Consider the following 24622-nt stretch of genomic DNA (forward strand, 5'->3'; position numbering starts at 1 on the left):
TCGTTTTCAACAATAGTCCAAAGCTCAAAATCCATAGAAATGAGGAAGATCCTCATCCGAGTCTTCCAATAAGTATAATCCAACCCATTAAACACGGGTGGACGTGTGATAGAATGACCCTCATGCACGCTGGAGTAAGCCATCTCTCTTGGGTATTAAACCAAATATGAGAGTGAGCATAGCCCTGATACCAATTGTTAGGATCAGAGCGGTACTAAGAGGGGGGGTGAATTAGTGCAACGGCTTAAAAGGTTGGTTTCGACAAATCTTTCGTATGATAAAAATCGGAATCGGAAGTGCTTAACTTTAAAGCGTATTCGCAAAGTTGTGCAGCAAATGTAATGAGGAAATAAAGCAAGTAAGAAGGTTTGCAGTAATGTAAATAGCAGTAGTAAAATGCAAACCAGAGATTACGTCGTTTTTAAAGTGGTTCGGTCAAGTGACCTACATCCACTTGCGAGGCCCCTCTTCGATGAGGCTCCCACCTTCCACTAGCAAATCTCTTGAAAGGGAAGGGTGAATACCCCTTTTACAACTTTATACAAGCGGTTCACTCTCTTACATATTTTCAACAAGAAAGAAGGAGTTGAACACTAGCAAATTGATAACAAGACTAGCTAAGACTTTTCTAAGGCCTTTTTCTCAAACAATTGCTGCTCAAAAAGTTGTAATCTCAGTTGAGATTTGAGGGGTATTTATAGGCCTCAAGAGGATTCAAATTTGGGCTCCAAAATTTGAATTCTCTTTGGGTTCCCGATGCTGGTGGTGCCACCGCCTGTCACTGTCAGACATTGACAGTGCTGGGCGGTGCCACCACCTAGTCTGGCGGTGCCACCGCCAGACCCTTCGGTTCACTTGTTGGGCTTCAAATTTATCCCAAACCAAGTCTAATTTTGGGCCTAGTTGGCCCCTAACCAGGATATAGGATTATCTCTTAATCCTAATCCTAATTACAAGTGAACTACATAACAAAACACATCCTAAGCAAGTTTTCAACCACGAACGTCGAGTCTTGTTCCGGCGAGCTTTCCGATGAACTTCTTCCGACGGACTCCCAGCAAGCTCCCGAACTTGTGATGACTTTAACGAGTAGCCGAGCCTTCTCGGTGATCTCCGTGAACCTCCGACGATCTCTTCGGCGAACTTTCGGAAATTCCGACAGGTTCCCGATTTCTTCTCGGTTGGTTCCGACAGCATCTCCGACGATTCTTCGGACTCTTAAACGTCAATCGAACTTGACTCTGGTATTCTTGCTTTGTGTTTTCTGGTTATCGTAGTTACTCCTACACACTTAACTCAATAATATGGATTAGATCAATTAACCCATAAATTGATTTTATCATCAAAATCCGAGATTCAACAATGTTTTCCTTGAGATGTTTGTATAATTGGTATCCTATCACTCATTATTGAAAAATGACATAAACCTAGTTAAAATTTGCTAATATCATTCTCCTTTTTGTTGATGACAAAGGGGGAGAAATATATGAATTGATGCTATGAGTGCTATATTTGAATTTGAATTATGTTAAGATATTAAGAACTTGCATCGTAATCTTACTTGCTGATATCTTGCCATATGATGAAATGCTATGATTTATTGCTAAAATGTTGCATGCAATACTTATGCTTTTTATTATGATGTATGTGATGTATTGCATATGATATGAATCATGATTAAAATTGTCTTAATTTGAATTCAAAGTTTATCTCAATTATAAAATTTTGAAATAAGAATGATTACTCACCTTTGTCATGATTTAGAAATTGACATAAAGGGTCTTCCCTTTTTTTCGACAATGACAAAGGGGGGAGATAGCTAGCTTGCACAATTCACGAAGAAAGCAAAAATTGCACTTCTCAAAAGAGAATAAATTGCTATCTTGAACATCACCGAGAATTGCTAGCTTGAAATCTCAAGAAAATACAAAAATGTGCTATCTTGCCTATCTGAAGGTGCAAAACATGCTAACTTGCACTTTGCAATAGAAGCAAAATTGCTAGCTCAAACTTTGCAAAGGAAGCAAAAAAATTGCTCATCTCAAAAGAGAAGCACAGATTGCTAACTTGCATATTTCTAGAAGCAAAAGTGCTATCTTACCTATCGTAAAGAAAAGCAAATATGCCAACTTACATATCTTTGAATTTGCTAGCTTGTATATTGTAAAACTTGCATATTTCAAGAAGCCAGAGTTGCTTTCTTGAACATCTCTAAATTGCTAGCTTGCATGTTCTAAAATGTTGTAACATTGCTAGCTTGCATGATGTAAAACTTGCTATTTTGAACATTACCAAAAGTGCTATTTTGTATGCTGTAAAACTTGCATATCTAAAACTTGATAGCTTGAATGTTCTAAGCTTGATGTAACACTTGCTAAATTTTCTAGCTTCAAAACTGCATGATAATAAAACTTGATATTATGTTTTTCATGCAATAAGTTGAATTAATACTACAAACACATTAGAGTTGGAACTTCTCCTTTTTGTTGATGACAAAGGGGGAGAAGTATGATGTTATGCATAAGTTTATGATGACTTGTTGCAAGTATTCATGATGAGTATTGCAATGACTTGAATTCAGTTTGAATTCAAGGTTCTATCAATATGGCATATTGATAGGGGGAGTTTGTTTAAACTCCAAGAGTTAAGTTTAACTCCATCATCAATTGGTTGTCACTATAAAAAAGGGGGAGATTGTTGAATCTCATATTTCGATGATGAAACCAATTGATAATTGTGTTTATGTTTTGATCTATGTTTTGAGTGACGTAGGATGCTTCGATCAGGATAAGACAATTAAAGCAAGAAAAATCATGTTGGGCCGGAGGAACATGTCAGAAGATTGGATATCGGGTCGGTGGATCGGTCGACGTATCGACAAAAGGCTTCGAGCTGTGGACTCGGGCATCGGGCCAAGAAGAGCGGGTATTGCGCTAAGGATATCGGAGTTGCGGAGTTAACTGGCCGATTGGGCAATAGGCTGCAGGAGAGGATGATGCGCTGAAGAATCGGACGAAGCGTCGAGGGACCAATGACATGCCGAACAACTTGATTAATGCTTAGTATTAATTGTCTAGATCGAAGTTTGTTTTACATGTGCAGGATTAACTATGATGGAAGTAAGACATGCAGTAGGAGTTACGCCGGAGTCAAGACCATGATCACGTTAGGGGTTCGAGAGTTCGACGGAAGTCCGGACGATCGTCGGAGGTTCTAGGGGAACAAATCCGAGAAGTCCAGGAGCTTGCCAAAGAAGCTCGTCGGAACTTGCCAAGTGGATCGTCGCAAGTCCAGGAGTTGGCCGGAAGTCCGCCAGAGCATCGCTGAGGGTTCATCGGATGTTCATCGAAAGTTTGTCGGAAGCTCACCGGAAGAAGCGATTGACGCACCGGAGCAAGTTGCAGTAAATGTCTTAAGAAATATCGTAGTTAGCATGTAGATTAAGCTAGGAATGGGAGGTGATTCCATTAACTTAATTTGGGGGCAATTGGGCCCTTGACAGACCCAAATTGGGCCGAATGGATCAGCCCATTTGGACCCAGATTTCCTAGCCGACGGTGGTACCGCTTGGGTCGGCGGTGGCACCGCCCAAGAGCTCAGGCTCCCATGAAAGCTGGGTGGTGGAACCACCTAGGTCAGGCGGTGGCACTGCCTGGGCTCAGTCTCCGAGCGAGACTGGGCGATAGAACCACCCCAATTAGGCTGTGCACCACCAGAGCTCGGTCTCCGAGCTCTGTCAAGCGATCGTACCGCCCAGTCTAACGGTAGTACCGCCAGGACCCCGAAAATCCGGGACATGCTATTTTTGAGCTCCAAATTCAAACCAGTTTGGGGCCTATATATGCCCCACCCTTTCATCCATGAAAGGGCACCGAAAATCCAATCTTACTCTATGATTTTTAGAGCTCAAAAGTGTTGTAAAGGCCAAAAGTTCTCCCCCCTCCTTTCTTCCAAGTTTTGATCATTCAAGAGAGGAGTGAAAATTCTGTAAAGATTGTCTCCTAAGCTTATCAAAAGGAGGAAAACTATAAAAGGGTGATTGGCCTTCGCCTATTGAAGGAAGGCCTCTAGTAGATGCCGGTGACCTCGTCGGAGGAGGAAGCCGAAAGTGGATGTAGGTCACGTTTGACCGAACCACTCTAAAATCTGGTTTACATTTCCTTTGTGCTATTTATCTTAACTGCAAACTGCCTTCCTTTACTTCAAATACGTTTATGTAAGCTTTCAAAGTTATTATCTATACAAAATGACTTTTACGTTAGAATCGGATTTCAACGTACAAACGCAGTTTTAATCGTCGAAAGTTTTCCGCTGCACTAATTGACCCCCCCACTTAGTGCTCTTGATCCTAATAGGTGTGATGGTGGACACCTCTAAAATATAAGCAATGCAGAATTGGTCGTTCCTGAGGAACATAAAATTGCTACATGGCTTTTTGGATTTAACAGGCTACTACCGCAAAGTTCATGAAAAACTATGGAAAGATCAGTGAACCAATTATTTCCTTATTGAAAAAAGATGTCTTCTAGTGGTCGGATAGAGCCTCTACTTTGACAAACTTAAGGCAGCCATGACGACGACGCCGGTGCTAGCACTACTAGATTTCAGCCGACCCTTCATTATTGAGGCCGACGCATCTAGAGTCAGAATTGGAACCATTCTCATGCAAGATGGTCGACCACTCGCATATACTAGCATGGCATTATCTCCCTCCCATCAAAATATGTCAACATATGATAAGGAGATGCTCGCCATTGTGCACGCAGCAATGAGGTGGAGACCCTACTCGATCGGTCTACAATTTCAAATTAAAACCGACCATAAAAGCCCCAAGTACTTTTTAGAGCAAAAGATATCATCCCCTGAGTAGCAAATATGGGTAACAAAATTTCTTGGATTTGATTATGAAATAACTTACAAAAAGGGGAAAGAGAATGTTATTGCAAATGCGCTTTCGCAACTACCCGAGCAAGGTGAATTTTTGGCCGTTTCACTTCCGACCAGCGACTTCCTTAAGGATATTAAGATAGAATGGCAGGAAGATTCGAAAACTAGTAAGATCATAAAAAAATTAGAGAAAGCACCAAGCTCTGTGGCTCATTACAATTGGGACTCAAAAGAATTACACTATAAGAGATGCATTATGCTTGTGACAAATTCTACTTGCATCTGTACGAGCATATTTTGGACAAAGTTATTCCATATGTAGGGTATTAAATTGAAAAGGAGTACAACATATCACCCACAAACCAATGGCCAGATGAAAGTTTTAAATAGGTGCTTGGAGACAGTCCAAAGCCACCCACCAAATAAGACTACCCAAGGAGAACTCCAGACCCAGCTAAGTGCCATTATTGATTGACGGATCGTGACTCTACGATGATGACCCACTACTGAAGTGCTAATACTGTGGGCGAACCTACCAATAGAAGATGCCACTTGGGAGAACTTTGATGACTTGAAGATCAAATTTTCAGAATTCATGAATCGTCAGCCTTGAGGACAAGACTGATTTGAAGAGGGCAGGTCTATTAGAACTCTAGCTAGGAGAGTCCTAATTGAGAGGGACATTCATATAAAACCTACCTAAGCCGACTCCTATTAAAGAGGTGAAGAGGCTGGTTAGGGTTAGGAGATTGTTTCTTAGAGAAGAATTAGGAGTTGTAAAGGAATATGAGTCTTAAGTAGGAGATCTATTAGGAGTTGATTAGAAGTAGGAGTCTTGAGTAGGAGTCCTATTAGGAGTTAGGGTTTAGAAGCCCTATAAATAGCCATATATTCCTCCTCTTTTCAGAAGCAATATATGAATCTTTTTTGCAGCCTTTGAGCAGCAACTTGGAGGGAGGAACCCCTATAGAGTTCCAAGGAGGCCGATCCCCTAAAGTAATCAACCCCAAGTTAAGAATCTGCAAGGGTTCTAACACCATCCCAACCTTTGTGTGCTCCGCATTCTTCCAAGCTTGCTTGTTCTTGTTAGGATCGAGAGCACTAAGAGGGGTGAATTAGTGCAGCGGAAATCTTTCAGCGATTTAAAAACGAAAGCTGCGTTCGTCCGATAAAAACGATTTCGATGTAAAAGCCGATTCTAAGATTACTTAAGATTAAGCGCAGTTTACGTCTAAGCACAGTTTACGTCTAAACTGAGTTTGTGTCTAAATACAGTTTGCGTCTAAACACAGTTTTGCGTCTAAACACAGTTTTACGTCTAAACGCAGTTTTGCGTCTAAACACAATTTTGCGTCTAAACTCAGTTTACGTCTAAACGCAGTTTTACGTCTAAACGCAGTTTGCGTCTAAACGCAGTTTTACGTCTAAACGTAGTTTTACGTTTAAAAGAAGTTTACATCGAAAACATAGTTTTATGTTTAAACACAGTTTGCATAGTTTACGTTTAAACACAGTTTTACATCTAAACGCAGTTTGCGTCTAAATGCAGTTTTACGTCTAAACGTAGTTTGCGTCTAAAACAGTTTCAAAGGGATCTAAACTTAGAAGCTAGTTCATAAAAAGCGCAGAAGATAGTTTTGCAGAATCATAACACAAACGTAAGTTGATCGTACGAAAAACACAGATTTACGTTTGAATGCAGATTCGAAAAGATCAGCACTTAGAACTGGTTCGTAAAGGCGCAGAGAGCAGTAGTTATGTAGGAGGTTTGCAGTAATGATAAGGTACTCGAAATAAAAGCAAACCAGAGATTTAGAGTGGTTCGGTCAGTCTTGACCTACTCCACTTTTGGCTTCCTCCTTCGACGAGGTCACCGACGTCAACTAGCTGCCTTCCTTCAATGGGCGAAGGCCAACTGCCCTTTTACAGTTTCACTCCTTTTGATGGGCTCAGGAGACAACCCTTACAGAACCTTTCTCTCCTCACTTTTACAATTCAGAAGCTTAAAGAATAGAAGGAGGAGACTTAAAGGCTTTACAACAATTTTGAGCTCTTAGAATCACAGAAAGAATCAAGATTTCGGTGTAGGTCTATATAATTTCTGTGCTGAATGGGTGGGGTATTTATAGGCCCCAACCCAGTTCAAATTTGGAGCTCAAAACGATCAAATCCCGGAATTCCGGGATCAGGCGGTTGCACCTCCTGACTGGGGAGGTTGCACCGCCTGGCAGAGCTCGGAGACTGAGCCCAGGCGGTTGCACCTCTCTGTCAGGGGCGGTTGCACCGCCTGAGTCTGGCTCGGAGACTGAGCCCTAGGCGGTGCCACCTCTTGACTGAGGCGGTTGCACCTCTCTGCTAGAGCTCGAAGACCGAGCTCAGGCGGTGCTACCTCTCTGTCAGGGAGGTTGCACCGCCCAGTCTAGCTCGAAGACTGAGCTCAAGCGGTGCTACCTCTCTGTCAAGGAGGTTGCACCACCCAGTCTAGCTCGAAGACTGAGCTCAGGCGGTTGCACCTCCTGGCTGGGGCGGTTGCACCGCCCAGTCTCGCTGGGAGACTTAGCCCAGGCGGTGCCACCTCTTGGCCTAGGCGGTTGCACCTCCTGGTGCAATCAGGGTCCGAATGGTTAGCTCCATTTGGCCCAATTTCAATCTTTTCATGGGCCCAATTGCCCCAAGATAATGGGATCACCTCCCATTTTCCAACTTAATCAACGTGCTAACTACGATTAAATCTAAGACAATTTCTGCAGCGTTGCTCCGATGCGTCAATCGCTTCTTCCGGCGAGTTTCCGGCGAACTTCCGTCGATCATCCGATGAACCCTCGGTGATTCTTCTGCGGACTTCCAGCAAACTTCTGGACTTTGCGACGATCCACTTGGCGAGTTCCGACGAGCTTCGCTTGGCAAGCTTCTGGACTTCTCGGATCTGTTCTCGCAGAACCTCCGACGACCGTCCGAACTTCCGTCGAACTCTCGAACTCCCAACGTGATCATGATCTTGACTCCGACGTAACTCCTGCTGCTTGTCTAACTTTCATCGTAGTTAATCCTGCACACTTATCTCAACACATAGATTAGACAACAAATGATAATTGACTTCATCATCAAAATCCGAGATTCAACAATCTCCCCCTTTTTGATGATGACAATCAATTGATAATGGAGTTATCCTTAACTCCCCCTATCTATATGCCATCGTTGAGATAAGTCAACCTTGAATTCAAGACCTAAGAATTCAAGTGACGTATTGATAAGTTAGATCAGTTAAACTTATCAATACTCCCATCATGATACCCATCATGATGTATCTCTTCAAGAATGATGTCAAGGCTTGACATACATCATCAAGTTTGTATGATTGTGTTTGTAACTATTCATCATGTAATTGAATATTATCATATAAAGCTGCGAAGGACTATTACATGATGCACACATTTGAGATTTTCTAGCAAGTTTGCATTTACTTCACAAGATAGGATATCAACTCAAGACATAATGCAAACTATAGCACATGTTCATATATCTCTTGGTGATGCAAGGATGGCATAACCATAACATTGTTTATAGCATCACTCAAGTATTTGCAACTATGACATAGACATGATCATGGCAGTGTTTATCAATTCATATGTTTCTCCCCCTTTGTCATCAACAAAAAGCATGGTAATTGTGATACCAGGAAAACAATATTAGCAAGCTTATAGAGGAATTTTACATAGATTGCTTTGAAAACTTCTTCCCCTTTTTGTTATAATCCATTTTACCCGCAAAGATATTACAGGATGAAATACATACACAGGAATCACTTTATCAGATTTATTTCAGAAACTTATGAAAGTGTACGAATAAATCTGTTTTATAGCATTCGAACAAATAAGATGTATTTGGACAAGATTTTGTTACAGACTTTCACATATAAACATGGCAATCAAGTGATCTGATCATTCAATATAGTTCGAAAAATAAGCTTATTTATTCGGACACATCAACATTCCTAATTCTCTTTTAATGAAATCAAATTGTTCTTCACTTAGAGGTTTTGTAAAAATGTCAGCCAGTTGATGTTTGGTATCAATGAACTCTATGGTTACGTCATGATTAGTGACATGATCTCGTATAAAGTGATGTCTAATATCAATATGTTTTGTTCTTGAGTGTTGTATAGGATTTTTAGTTAAGCATATTGCACTCGTGTTATCACATTTAATGGGAATATCTTTAAGATTAACTTTGTAATCTTCTAAAGTGTTTTTCATCCATACAACTTGTGCACAGCATGCACTTGCTGCAATATATTCAGCTTCGGTTGTTAATAGAGCAACCGAGCTTTGTTTCTTAGATGACCAGGATACAAGGGCATGTCCTAAAAATTGACATGATCCTGATGTGCTTTTTCTATCTAGTCTACAGCCAGCGAAGTCCGCATCAGCATAAGCCGTTAACTCAAAATTTTCTGATTTTGGGTACCATAATCCTAGATTTATGGTTCCATTAAGATATCTAAGTATTCTTTTGACTGCTTTGAGATGAGATATCTTAGGGTTTGATTGAAATCTAGCACAAAGTCCTACACTGAACATGATGTCTGGTCTGGTGGCAGTGAGATAAAGTAAACTTCCTATCATACCCCTATAAGTCTTTTGATTAAAGCTTTCTCCACTTTCATCAATTTCTAACTTAGTGGAGGTGCTCATAGGGGTGTTAATAGCCTTTGAGTTGTTCATATTAAACTTTTTTAATAAATTCATAGCAATCATCATTTTTCGTGATTTCGGAAATCTCATTGAAAACAACATGAATGGATTCTTCAATAATTAGAGTTCTTTTATTGAAGATACGAAAGGCTTTAGAAACTGTAGAATAACCAAGAAAGATTCCTTTATCGGATTTAGCATCAAATTTTCCTAAGTTGTCTTTTTCATTCAAGATAAAACACTTACACCCAAAGACTTTAAAATATGAAACGTTTAGTTTTTTATTGTTCCATAACTCATAGGGAGTTTTGGTTAGTAGAGGTCTCACTAGAACTCTATTTAAAATGTAGCATGCAGTATTTACGGCTTCGGCCCAAAAATATTTGGGTAGGTTGTGTTCATTCAACATGGTTCTTGCCATTTCTTGTAAATTTCGATTTTTTCTTTCGACAACTCTATTTTGTTGAGGGTTTCTAGGAGTAGAGAAATTATGGTTGTATCCATTGAATTCACAAAATTCCTGGAAATCATGGTTTTGAAATTCACCACCATGATCACTTCTAATTGACGAAATCATAGAACCTTTCTCATTCTGAACGAGTTTGCAAAACTTGGTAAAAGATCTAAGGCATTCACTTTTCTGTTTTAAGAAGTAAGTCCATGTGTATATGCTATAGTCATCCACGATGACGAAAGCGTATTTGCTACCTCCTAGGCTTGATGTGGAGATGGGTCCGAACAAGTCCATATGGATCAATTGTAAGGGCCTAGAGGTGCTTATTTGATTTTTAGATTTGAAGCTACTCTTAATTTGTTTACCTAATTGGCAAGCATCACATACATTATCTTTGATGAACTTGATATGAGGAATTCCTCTTACAAGTTCTTTGGATGATATTTGAGTGATTAGCTTCATGCTAGCATGACCTAATCTTCTGTGCCATATCCAAGCATTCTCATTTAAAGCAGAAAAACATATTTCATTACATAAATCATTGATGTCAATAGTGTATACGTTATTTTGTTTTAATGCAATCATTGATATGTTTTTGTGTGGTTTTTCAATGATGCAAGCATTAGATTCAAATATGATAATATATCCTTTATCACACAATTGACTAATGCTCAAGAGGTTATGTTTTAGACCATCAACTAGCAAAACATCTTCAATAGAGAAATTGGATTTGTTACCTATGGTTCATTTGCCAATGATTTTACCCTTGTTGTCTCCGAAGGTGACATATCCTTCGTCTATGCTAGTGAGCTTAGAGAATTGGGATGGATCTCTGGTCATATGCCTTGAGCATCCACTATCAAGGTACCATCTCTTGCTCCTAGCTTGCGATGGTTTAGTTTTCTACAAGAAAGGATGATGTTTAGGTACCCATTTGCTTTTGGGTTCCTCACAAATAGATCTACATTTTCTATCATGTTGCATAGAATTTGTCATGGTTCCTTTAGGAACCCAAATCAATTTGGTTTGACTAATTTTCCTGAATGGACAATAATGCGTCCTGTGTCCAAACTTGCAACAAAAGTTGCATTTGCTTTGATGTCTAACATGTAAGATGGGGCCTTTTACGAAGGTAGTTAGATTTTGGTGAGGACTCCTCACAAATCCAATCCCACTTCTTTTGGGAACATGACCCTTGTTTGTAAGGATCATGTTTAATGACTTGCTACCAACCTCGAATTTCTTCAAGGTGTCCTTAAGTAGCAAGTTTTCTTTTTGAAGAGTTTCTAGATCAAGGCATTTTATGCATGAGTTTAAACTATCACTATGTTCAGCATTTAACTTATCAAACTTGTAAATAGGACTATCATACTCCATTTTTAGCACTTTGTATTTACCACTAATAGTCTTACACTCATCAAACAATTCATGGAAAGCATTTAATAATTCTTCGAATGATAAATCTGCATCTAATGAATTTGTTACCTCGTCTTCGATGGCCATTAGGGCGTAATGAGCAACTTGCTCGGTGTTGGTCTCCTCTCCTTCGGACACACTCGAGTCGTCCCATGTTGCTTGAAGCGCCTTCTTCTTTGATGTTCTTCTTTTGACTTGGGGACAATCACTCTTGTAGTGTCCCGGCTTTTTGCATTCATAGCAAATCACTTGGTCCTTCTTGGGTTCAAGTTTATTTTTCGCATCATTCTTAAACTTGTTTCTTTTAAAGAACTTTATAAACTTTCTTGTTAAAAGTGCCAAGTCATCATCACAGTCCTCATCACTTGAGTTTTCTCTCAAGTGGCATTCAGAAGTTTTGAGTGCCATATCCTTCCTGTTCTTTGGAAGGATGTCTTCTTGCTCTTCATGAGCTTTACAAGTCATTTCGTAGGTCATTAATGACCCGATTAGTTCTTCAAGAGGGAAGTTGCGCAGATCTTTTGCCTCTTGAATAGCAGTGACTTTAGGATCCCAACTCTTAGGAAGGGATCTTAGTATCTTATTTACGAGTTCAAAATCCGAAAAACTTTTTCCGAGTCCTTTCAGACCGTTGACGACATCCATGAAACGGGTAAACATGTCGCCAATGGTTTCACTCGGTTTCATTCGGAAAAGTTCAAAAGAATGCAACAACAGATTGATTTTTGACTCTTTCACTCTACTTGTGCCCTCGTGGGTCACTTCAAGTGTGTGCCAAATATCAAATGCAGTTTCGCAAGTTGAAACACGATTAAACTCGTTTTTATCAAGTGCGCAAAATAAGGCATTCATAGCCTTTGCATTAAGAGCGAAAGCCTTCTTTTCCAATTCATTCCAATCGATCATTGGAAGAGAAGACTTTGAAAATCCGTTTTCAACAAGGTTCCACAGTTCAAAATCCATAGAAATAAGAAAGATCCTCATTCGGGTCTTCCAGTAGGTGTAGTCCGTCCCACTGAACATGGGTGGATGTGTAATAGAATGCCCCTCTTGGTTTCCGGCGTATGCCATCTCTCTTGGGTTTTAATCCGTTAGAGAGTTAACCTCGCTCTGATACCAATTGTTAGGATCGAGAGCACTAAGAGGGGGGGTGAATTAGTCCAGCGGAAATCTTTCAGCGATTTAAAAACGAAAGCTGCGTTCGTCCGATAAAAACGATTTCGATGTAAAAGCCGATTCTAAGATTACTTAAGATTAAGCGCAGTTTACGTCTAAGCACAGTTTACGTCTAAACTGAGTTTGCGTCTAAATACAGTTTGCGTCTAAACGCAGTTTTGCGTCTAAACACAGTTTTACGTCTAAACGTAGTTTTGCGTCTAAACACAGTTTTGCGTCTAAACTCAGTTTACGTCTAAACGCAGTTTTACGTCTAAATGCAGTTTGTGTCTAAACGCAATTTTACGTCTAAACGTAGTTTTACGTTTAAAACAAGTTTACGTCTAAAACACAGTTTTATGTTTAAACACAATTTGCGCAGTTTACGTTTAAACGCAGTTTTACGTCTAAACGTAGTTTGCGTCTAAACGCAGTTTTACGTCTAAACGTAGTTTGCGTCTAAAACAGTTTCAAAGGGATCAAAACTTAGAAGCTAGTTCATAAAAAGCGCAGAAGATAGTTTTGCAGAATCAAAACACAAACGTAAGCAGATCGTACGAAAAACACAGATTTACGTCTGAATGCAGATTCGAAAAGATCAGCACTTAGAACTTGTTCGTAAAGGCGCAGAGAGCAGTAGTTATGTAGGAGGTTGGTAGTAATGATAAGGTACTCGAAATAAAAGCAAACCAGAGATTTAGAGTGGTTCGGTCAGTCTTGACCTACTCCACTTTTGGCTTCCTCCTCCGACGAGGTCACCGACGTCAACTAGCTGCCTTCCTTCAATGGGCGAAGGCCAACTGCCCTTTTACAGTTTCACTCCTTTTGATGGGCTCAGGAGACAACCCTTACAGAACCTTTCTCTCCTCACTTTTACAATTCAGAAGCTTAAAGAATAGAAGGAGGAGACTTAAAGGCTTTACAACAATTTTGAGCTCTTAGAATCACTGAAAGAATCAAGATTTCGGTGTAGGTCTATATAATTTCTGTGCTGAATGGGTGGGATATTTATAGGCCCCAACCCAGTTCAAATTTGGAGCTCAAAACGATCAAATCCCGAAATTCTGGGATCAGGCGGTTGCACCTCCTGACTGGAGAGGTTGCATCGCTTGGTAGAGCTCGGAGACTGAGCCCAGGCGGTTGCACCTCTCTGTCAGGGGCGGTTGCACCGCTTGAGTCTGGCTCGGAGACTGAGCCCCAAGCGGTGCAACCTCTTGACTGAGGCGGTTGCACCTCTCTGCTAGAGCTCGAAGACCGAGCTCAGGCGGCGCTACCTCTCTGTCAGGGAGGTTGCACCGTCCAGTTTAACTCTAAGACTGAGCTCAGACGGTGCTACCTCTCTGTCAGGGAGGTTGCAACGCCCAGTCTAGCTCGAAGACTGAGCTCAAGCGGTTGCACCTCCTGGCTGGGGCGGTTGCACTGCCCAGTCTCGCTGGGAGACTTAGCCCAGGCGGTGCCACCTCTTGGCCTAGGCGGTTTCACCTACTGGTGTAATTAGGGTCCGAATGGTTAGCTCCATTCGGCCCAATTTCAATCTTTTCAGGGGCCGAATTGCCCCAAGATTAAGCTAATGGGATCACCTCCCATTTTCCAACTTAATCAATGTTCTAACTATGATTAAATCTAAGACAATTTCTGCAGCTTTGCTCCGATGCGTCAATCGCTTCTTCCGGCGAGTTTCCGGCGAACTTCCGTCGATCATCCGATGAACCCTCGGTGATTCTTCTACGGACTTTCGGCAAACTTCTGGACTTTGCGACGATCCACTTGGCGAGTTCCGACGAGCTTCGCTTGGCAAGCTTATGGACTTCTCGGATCTGTTCTCGCAGAACTTCCGTCGAACTCTCGAACTCCCAACGTGATCATGATCTTGACACCGGCGCAACTCCTACTGCTTGTCTAACTTTCATCGTAGTTAATCCTTCACACTTATCTCAACACATAGATTAGACAACAAATGACAATCAACTTCATCATCAAAATCCGAGATTCAACAGTTCTCATACTGCCTCTTGCGCGAAGGGTTGGCCATTACTCTAAATGCCAATCTCAGATGCCCGCTCATCCGAGTGACTCATTTTTCGTACATCTCCATGCCCATTTTTCCCGAAACGATCATGCGTGTGCTGACTACCCTCAACGCAACCTTGCTAGGTCCCCCACATTTGCATGCCAAGTGTTTCTATGAGTGCTTGCCCCGCTCTGATACCATTTGTCACGGACTTAGCTAGTTTTGCCTAAGTCGTGCGACACCCTTGCGTGTCTGTGCGCAAAGGTTAGCCTCCCCAAAGCCTCCAATGGTCCCTTAGGACTCACAAAAGAGAAAATGAGTTATAGAAAATGCCTCACTCGGGATCCACAAGCAAACATTTTCGAAAACACTTCACAGACAATGCAAATTACAAACAGACTTTATAATCTCTGAACAGTTGCACCACAAAGGGTCAAAATGGTCCACTATAGACCAAAAATCTCTTACAAGTGTCCACATAATACAATCTTTATTTACAAGCCTAAAGCGGCCAACAAACCTAACTAAAATGGGACTATTAAGCCTTCGGCCATCCCTCTACATGTTGTGCAAAGTATAAACATATCAAAAGACAGACATACATAAGCATTACATCAAATATCCTGTTTAGAAGTTTATCTTGTTAGGATCGAGAGCACTAAGAGGGGGGGGGGTGAATTAGTGCAGCGGAAATCTTACAGCGATTTTAAAAACGAAAGCTGCGTTCGTCCGATAAAAAACGATTTCGATATAAAAGCAGAATCACAGTGCAGTTTGCGTCTAAGCGCAGTTTTGCGTCTAAGCACAGTTTGCGTCTAAACACAGTTTGCGTCTAAGCGCAGTTTGCGTCTAAACTCAGTTTTACGTCCAAACGCAGTTTTACGTCTAAACGCAGTTTTACGTCTAAACGCAGTTTTACGTCTAAACGCAGTTTTGCGTCTAAACGCAGTTTTACGTCTAAACGTAGATTTTACGTGTAAACGCAGTTTTGCGTCCAAACGTAGTTTTACGTCTAAACGTAATTTTACGTCTAAATGTAGTTTTGCATCTAAAAGCAGTTTTGAACCTTGAAAAGCGTTTTACGTTGAAAGCAATTTGCAGTTATAAATGGAATCCGAATGTAAGCGTAAACCGCAGTGTGAAGATCGTACGAAAACACGATTTACGTTTGAATGCAGATTCTGAAAGATCAGAGCTTAGAAACTCGTTCGTAAAGGCGCAGAGGGCAGTAGCAATGTAGGAGGTTTGCAGTAATGATAAAGTGCTCAAGGTAAAAGCAAACCTGAGATTTAGAGTGGTTCGGTCAGTCTTGACCTACTCCACTTTTGGCTTCCTCCTCCGACGAGGTCACCGACGTCAACTAGCTGCCTTCCGTCAATGGGCGAAGGCTAACTGCCCTTTTACAGTTTCTCTCCTTTTGACAGGCTCAGGAGACAACCTTTACAGATCCTTTCTCTCCTCTCTTTACAACTCAAGACTTGAAGAACAGAAGGAGGAGAACTTTAGGACTTTACACAAATTTGAGCACTTAGAATCACTGAAAAGATCAAGAATTCGGTGTGGATCTGTATCCTTTCAGTGTTGAATGGGTGGGGTATTTATAGGCCCCAACCCAATTCAAATTTGGAGCTCAAAACGATCAAATCCCGGAATTCCGGGATCAGGCGGTTGCACCTCTTGACTGGAGAGGTGGCACCGCCTGGCAGAGCTCGAAGACTGAGCTCGGTGGTTGCATCACCTGGCAGAGCCCGAAACTGAGCTCAGGCTGATGCACCTCTCTGCCAGAGCTCGAAACTTGAGCTCTCGCGGTGCTACCTCTTGATAGAGGAGGTTGCACCGCCCAGACTCGCTTGGAGACTGAGCCCTGGGCGGTTGCACCTCTTGGCTGGGGCGGTTGCACCGCCCAGTCTCGCTGGGAGACATAGCCTAGGCGGTTGCACCTCCTGGCCTAGGCGGTTGCACCGCCTGGTGCAATCAGGGTCCGAATGGTTCGCTCCATTCGGCCCAATTTGAATCCTTTCAGGGGCCCAATTGCCCCAAGATTAAGCTAATGGGATCACCTCCCATTTTCAAGCTTAATCATCGTGCTAACTACGATTAACTCTAAGACAACTTCTGCAGCTATGCTCCGATGCGTCAATCGCTTCTTCCGGCGAGTTTCCGGCGAACTTCCGATGATCATCCGATAAACCCTCGGTGATCCTTCTGCGGACATCCGGCATACTCCTGGACTTTGCGACGATCCACTTGGCGAGTTCCGACGAGCTTCGCTTGGCAAGCTTCTGGACTTCTCGGATCTGTTCTCGCTGAACCTCCGACGACCGTCCGAACTTCCGTCGAACTCTCGAACTCCCAACGTGATCATGATCTTGACTCCGGCGCAACACCTGCTGCTTGTCTTACTCTCATCGTAGTTAATCCTGCACACTTAAAACAAAACTTCGATCGAGACAATTAATCCTAAGCAATTAACCAAGTTGTCCGATATGTCATTGGTCCCTCGACGCTTCGTCCGATTCTTCGGCGCATCGCCCTCTTCTGCAGCCTATTGCCCAATCGGCCAGTTGACTCCGCAACTCCGATATCCTTGGCACAATACCCGCTCTTCGTGGCCCGATGCCCGATTCCATGGCCCGAAGCCTTCTGTCGATACGTCGACCGATCCACCGGCCCGACGTCCAATCTTCTGACATGTTCCTTCGGCACAACATGATTTTCCTGCTTTAATTGTCTCATCCTGATCGAAGCATCCTGCGTCACTCAAAACACAGATTAAATCATAAACATATATCAAGTAGTTTCATCATCAAAATACGAGATTCAACAATCTCCCCCTTTTTGATGATGACAACCACTTGATGACGGAGTTAAACTTAACTCCCGGAGTTTAAACAAACTCCCCCTATCAATATGCCATATTGATAGAACCTTGAATTCAAACTGAATTCAAGTCATTGCAATATTTATCATGAATACTTGCAACACGTCAACATGAACATATGCATAAACTTATGCATCACATGTCATGTCATCAACATACTTTCATCAACATACTTCTCCCCCTTTGTCATCAACAAAAAGGAGAAGTATCACAATCAAGTGTTTGTGTGTGATATTGGTTCAACTCATTGCATGAAAATCATAATATCAAGTTTTAACATCATGCAAACTTGTAGCTAGAAGATTTAGCAAGTGTTACATCATGCTTAGAACATTCATGCTATCAAGTTTTAGATATGCAAGTTTTATAGCATATTAGATAGCACTTTTGGTAATGTTCAAGATAGCATGTTCTACATCATGCAAGCTAGCAATTTAGAGATGTTCAAGAAGGCAACTCTTGCTTCTTGAAAATTTTGCTCACTTTGCTAGATGCGCAAGTTAGCATTTTTGCCTCTTGTGAGATAGCAACTTTTTGCTTCTCTTTAGACCAACAAGCTAGCAATTTTTACGATATACAAGTTTCACAATATATAAGCTAGCAAAAATTTCGAAAGCAAATGCAAGATAGCTTTCTTGTGTAAGCTCATGATTCTTGCTTCCTATTGCAATGTGCAAATTGCAAGTTTTGCTTCTTGAGATATTCAAGATAGTGATGTTCAAGAAGACAATTTTTCTTCTTGAAATAAGCAAGTTAGCAATCTTTGCACTTAAAATAGGCAAGCTAGCAGTCAAGTTTTTGCATCTTCTAGACTTGTACAAGCTAGCTATCTCCCCCTTTGTCATTGTAAAAAAGAAAGAGAGAATACAGTTTTGTAGTTCTCTTTTCCTTTTACAACGATTTCAAAATCATGACAAATGATGAATAATCAAGTTATGAATGTCAAGATAATTTTTCATCATGAATATTTTATCATTGCATGCATCATTATCATAAATTGAAGTATTACATGATATCATATCACCATTCATAATTACATTAATATTTCAATATAATAATTTCTTCTCAAAATGTGTAACTTGGCACTCATAGCATTTTAAATCATGATTTACATCATTTGCAATACATCACATCATAATGAGAAAGCACAAGTATTGCATGCATAATTGCACATCATAAATGTTTCATATCATGATGGTATCAATTTTGTCAAATTATATCCTACCATGCATGATCAAAACTTCTCCCTATTTTATCATTGAAAACAAGAAGAAAGTAGGGGGAAGAGCATAAAAGTGTTAAATATTTCAATCATTTCAAGACATTTATATCATAGATCAAGTCATGATTTGTGATTCATCATAAAGCAAGTTAGTTTTCAATCATCACATTTTAAAATATTCCAAGTTTCAAGATATCAATATGACACTTCATTGAATTGCATTTCAGTTGAAGAACTCCTTTTTGATAAATGTAGGGAGCATAATGAACGATCTTGATTTATAAAGAGCTTCATGTTATAATTATCAAGATCATGATTATGATTATACTCTTTAGCAGAGAAGCACTTTATTTTTACATAAGAAATCTCATTGTATTATGATTTATAAATTCTTTTTCTGCACATGAATCATAGGAGATATGAATGTGAAACAAATCTTTGCAAGCAAAAATACTATCATTCATATTTCAAGATGGAATTTATAAGCAGGAATCATTTCATTAAATCCATTTTAGAAAAATAGTTTTCATAAGTGTATGAGAAAGTCTGATTGTTAGGATACCAATTGTTAAGTGAATCCAAAAATGAAATTAACACTTTCATATATTCAGACATGATTTTTGCTATAGATCTTGAAATTAAATCAAGAAGATCAAACAAGCTCATGATCATGGATAACTTAAAGTATCATGCATAAAATTGTTAATAACCATTTAATATTACATCTTTATGCATTACTTTAAATCAAACGTGATTTCATTCAACAATGTTAATCAAACATGATACACATTATTACTTCTTAACCATGATCAAAATCATTTTGTTTCTTTATCATAAGATATGTAATATCATCATTTTCGAAATTATCAGCATGATCATAATTTTTGTATATATATTTTTTTTTAAACATGTAATTTTCAAGAAAATTAATTCTAAACTAAAAAAGAAGATATATCATGACAGCATCAAGTAATTTCAAAATAAACCAAAGGCATTTTAATTACCTCAATGTCGTAGGCTGGTAAGGCGTAGTTTGCCGCCTTGCTTTTGTTGACTTTCTCGTCTTCAGAGGAGCTCGATTCATCCCAATTTTTGTTCTTCTTATTGCGTTTAAAGCAAGTAGTTCCATTCTTTTTGCTTTTTAATTTTCGTTTCATTTGTAGTTTAAGTTCACCATCACTTGAGCTTACGCTCGAGTGGTCTTCAAATGTTCTATGTCCTAAATCCTTCCTGTTCTTTGGAAGGTTGGTTTGTTCATCATTGTCCTCATCACTTGAGTCATCGCTCAAGTGGCATTCATTTGTCCTGAGTTCCAAATCCTTCCTGTTCTTTGGAAGGTGATTGTGTTCAACATGTTCATCATGTGCATTGTGCACCATTTCATATGTCATCAATGAATCAATTAGTTCTTCAAGTGGTAAGTTGTTTAGATTTTTAGCTTCTTGTATTGCAGTTACTTTTGAATCCCACTTTTTAGAAAGACAAAAGCAAAATCTTGTTTACGAGTTCAAAATCCGAAAAACATTTTCCAAGAGCTCTTAAACTATTGACGACATCCGTGAAACGGGTGTACATGTCGCCTATAGTCTCGCTTGGTTGCATTTGAAAAAACTCAAAATCATGCAATAAAAAGTTAACTTTCGAGTTTTTGACTCTACTAGTTTCCTCGTGCGTGATTTCAAGAATTCGCCAAATGTCAAAAGCCGTTTCACACGTAGAAATCCGATTGAACTCATTTTTGTCCAATGTGCAAAATAAGGCATTCATAGCCTTTGCGTTTAAAGAAAAATTCTTCTTCTCCAAATCCGACCATTCGTTCATCGGTTTGGAGGGAAGTTGAAAACCGTTTTCAATGATACTCCATAAGTCTAAATTCGTAGAAATCAAGAAAACTCTCATTCGAGTTTTCCAATAAGTGTAGTCCAATCCGTTAAACAACGGTGGACGAAAGACCGAAAAGCCCTCTTGAAGTGCCATTTCTCTCAGGTGTAAATCTAAAATGAGAAATACCCCGCTCTGATACCAATTGTTAGGATCGAGAGCACTAAGAGGGGGGGGGTGAATTAGTGCAGCGGAAATCTTACAGCGATTTTAAAAACGAAAGCTGCGTTCGTCCGATAAAAAACGATTTCGATATAAAAGCAGAATCACAGTGCAGTTTGCGTCTAAGCGCAGTTTTGCGTCTAAGCGCAGTTTGCGTCTAAACACAGTTTGCGTCTAAGCGCAGTTTGCGTCTAAGCACAGTTTGCGTCTAAGCGCAGTTTGCGTCTAAACTCAGTTTTACGTCAAAACGCAGTTTTACGTCCAAACACAGTTTTACGTCTAAACGCAGTTTTACGTCTAAACGCAGTTTTACGTCTAAACGCAGTTTTACGTCTAAACGCAGTTTTGCGTCTAAACGCAGTTTTACGTCTAAACGCAGTTTTGCGTCTAAACGCAGTTTTACGTCTAAACGTAATTTTACGTCTAAATGTAGTTTTGCGTCTAAAAGCAGTTTTGAACCTTGAAAAGCGTTTTACGTAGAAAGCAATTTGCAGTTATAAATGGAGGAATCCGAATGTAAGCGTAAACTGCAGTGTGAAGATCGTACGAAAACACGATTTATGTTTGAATGCAGATTCTGAAAGATCAGAGCTTAGAAACTCGTTCGTAAAGGCGCAGAGGGCAGTAGCAATGCAGGAGGTTTGCAGTAATGATAAAGTGCTTAAGGTAAAAGCAAACTAGAGATTTAGAGTGGTTCGGTCAGTCTTGACCTACTCCACTTTTGGCTTCCTCCTCCGACGAGGTCACCGACGTCAACTAGCTGCCTTCCTTCAATGAGCGAAGGCTAACTGCCCTTTTACAGTTTCTCTCCTTTTGACAGGCTCAGGAGACAACCTTTACAGATCCTTTCTCTCCTCTCTTTACAACTCAAGACTTGAAGAACAGAAGGAGGAGAACTTTAGGACTTTACACAAATTTGAGCTCTTAGAATCACTAAAAAGATCAAGAATTCGGTGTGGATCTGTATCCTTTCAGTGTTGAATGGGTGGGATATTTATAGGCCCCAACCCAATTCAAATTTGGAGCTCAAAACGATCAAATCCCGGAATTCCGGGATCAGGCGGTTGCACCTCTTGACTGGAGAGGTGGCACCGCCTGGCAGAGCTCGAAGACTGAGCTCAGGCGATTGCACCTCTCTGCCAGAGCTCGAAGACTGAGCTCGGTGGTTGCACCGCCTGGCAGAGCTTGAAGACTGAGCTCGGTGGTTGCATCACCTGGCAGAGCTCGAAACTGAGCTCAGGCTGATGCACCTCTCTGCCAGAGCTCAAAACTTGAGCTCTGGCGGTGCTACCTCTTGACAGAGGAGGTTGCACCGCCCAGTCTCGCTTGGAGACTGAGCCCTGGGCGGTTGCACCTCTTGGCTGGGGCGGTTGCACCGCCCAGTCTCGCTGGGAGACATAGCCTGGGCAGTTGCACCTCCTGGCCTAGGCGGTTGCACCGCCTGGTGCAATCAGGGTCCGAATGGTTCGCTCCATTCGGCCCAATTTGAATCTTTTCAGGGGCCCAATTGCCCCAAGATTAAGCTAATGGGATCACCTCCCATTTTCAAGCTTAATCATCATGCTAACTACGATTAACTCTAAGACAACTTCTGCAGCTATGCTCCGATGCGTCAATCGCTTCTTCCGGCGAGTTTCCGGCGAACTTCCGACGATCATCCGATAAACCCTCGGTGATCCTTCTGCGGACATCCGGCATACTCCTGGACTTTGCGACGATCCACTTGGCGAGTTCCGACGAGCTTCGCTTGGCAAGCTTTTGGACTTCTCGGATCTGTTCTCGCTGAACCTCCGACGACCGTCCGAACTTCCGTCGAACTCTCGAACTCCCAACGTGATCATGATCTTGACTCCGGCGCAACACCTGCTGCTTGTCTTACTCTCATCGTAGTTAATCCTGCACACTTAAAACAAAACTTCGATCGAGACAATTAATCCTAAGCAATTAACCAAGTTGCCCGATATGTCATTGGTCCCTCGACGCTTCGTCCGATTCTTCGGCGCATCGTCCTCTTCTGCAGCCTATTGCCCAATCGGCCAGTTGACTCCGCAACTCCGATATCCTTGGCACAATACCCGCTCTTCGTGGCCCGATGCCCGATTCCATGGCCCGAAGCCTTCTGTCGATACGTCGACCGCTCAAAATACGAACGCAGTTTTAATCGTCGAAAGTTTTCCGCTACACTAATTCACCCCCCCCCCCTCTTAGTGCTCTTGATCCTAACAATTGGTATCAGAGCGAGGTTAACTCTCAAACTGATTAAAACCCAAGAGAGATGACATACACCGGAAACCAAGAGGGCCACTCTATTAAACGTCCACCCATGTTCAATGGGACGAACTACACCTATTGGAAGACCCGAATGAGGATCTTCCTTATTTCAATGGATTTTGAACTTTGGAATCTTGTCAAAAATGGATTTTCGAAGTTTTCTCTTCCAATGATCGATTGGAATGAATTGGAGAAGAAAACTTCCGCTCTTAATGCAAAGGCTATGATGCCTTATTTTGTGCGCTTGATAAAAATGAGTTCAATCGGGTTTCGGTTTGTGAAACCGCGTTTGATATTTGGCATACACTCGAAGTGACTCACGAAGACACAAGTAGAGTGAAAGAGTCAAAAATCAATCTTTTGATACATTCTTTTAAACTTTTCCGAATGAAACCGAGCAAGACTATTGGCGACATGTACACCCATTTCACGGATGTCATCAATGGTCTAAAAGGACTCGACAAAAGTTTTTCAGATTTTGAGCTCGTAAATAAGATTCTAAGATCACTTCCTAAGAGTTGGGACTCTAAAGTCACTGCTATTCAAGAGGCTAAAGATTTAAACAACATCCCTCTTGAAGAACTAATCGAGTCATTAATGACCTATGAAATGACTTACAAGGCTCATGAAGAGCAAGAAGACATCCTTCCAAAGAATAGGAAGGATATGACACTTAGAACTTTAGATGACCACTTGAGAGAAAACTCAAGTGATGAGGACTATGACGATAACTTGGCACTTCTAACAAGGAAATTCAAAAAAATCATTAAGAGAAACAAGTTTAAAAATGATACAAAAAATAAATTTGAACCCATAAAGGACCAAGTTATTTACTACGGGTGCAAAAAGCCGGGACACTACAAAAGTGATTGTCCCCAAGCCAAGAAGAGAACATCTAAGAAGAAGGCGCTCAAAGCAATGTGGGATGACTCAAGTGTATCCGAAAAAGAGGAGTCCAACACCGTGCAAGTTGCTCATTATGCCCTAATGGCCATCGGAGAGGAGGTAACAAATTTAATTGATGCAGATTTATCATTTGATGAATTATTAAATGCCTTCCATGACTTATTTGATGAATGCAAAACAATTACTAGAAAATATAAATTATTAAAAAAGGATCATGATAGTCTTATTAGTAATTTTGATAAATTAAAAACTGAATTTCATGATAGTTTAGCTCCATGTATAAAATGCTATAATATAGAAACTCTCCAAAAAGATAACTTGCTACTTAAGAACACCTTGAAGAAATTGGAGGTTCGTAGCAAGTCTTTGAACATGATCCTTACAAATAAGGGTCATGTTCCCAAAAGAAGTGGAATCGGATTTGTGAGAAGTCCTCACCAAAATCTAACCACCTTCATAAAAGGCCATATCTTACATGTTCGGCACCAAAGCAAATGCAACTTTTGTTGCAAATATGGACATAAAACGTATCATTGTCTATTCAAGAAAATTAGTCCGAACAAACTGATTTGGGTTCCTAAAGGAACCATGATAAACTCTATGCAATATAATAAACAACATAGATCAATTTTTGAGGCACTCAAAAGTAAATGGGTACCTAAAAATTATCCTTTCTTGTAGA

The sequence above is a fragment of the Musa acuminata genome, chromosome BXJ1-7 (genome assembly GCF_036884655.1).
Source record: "Musa acuminata AAA Group cultivar baxijiao chromosome BXJ1-7, Cavendish_Baxijiao_AAA, whole genome shotgun sequence".
NCBI classification, from domain to species: domain Eukaryota; kingdom Viridiplantae; phylum Streptophyta; class Magnoliopsida; order Zingiberales; family Musaceae; genus Musa; species Musa acuminata.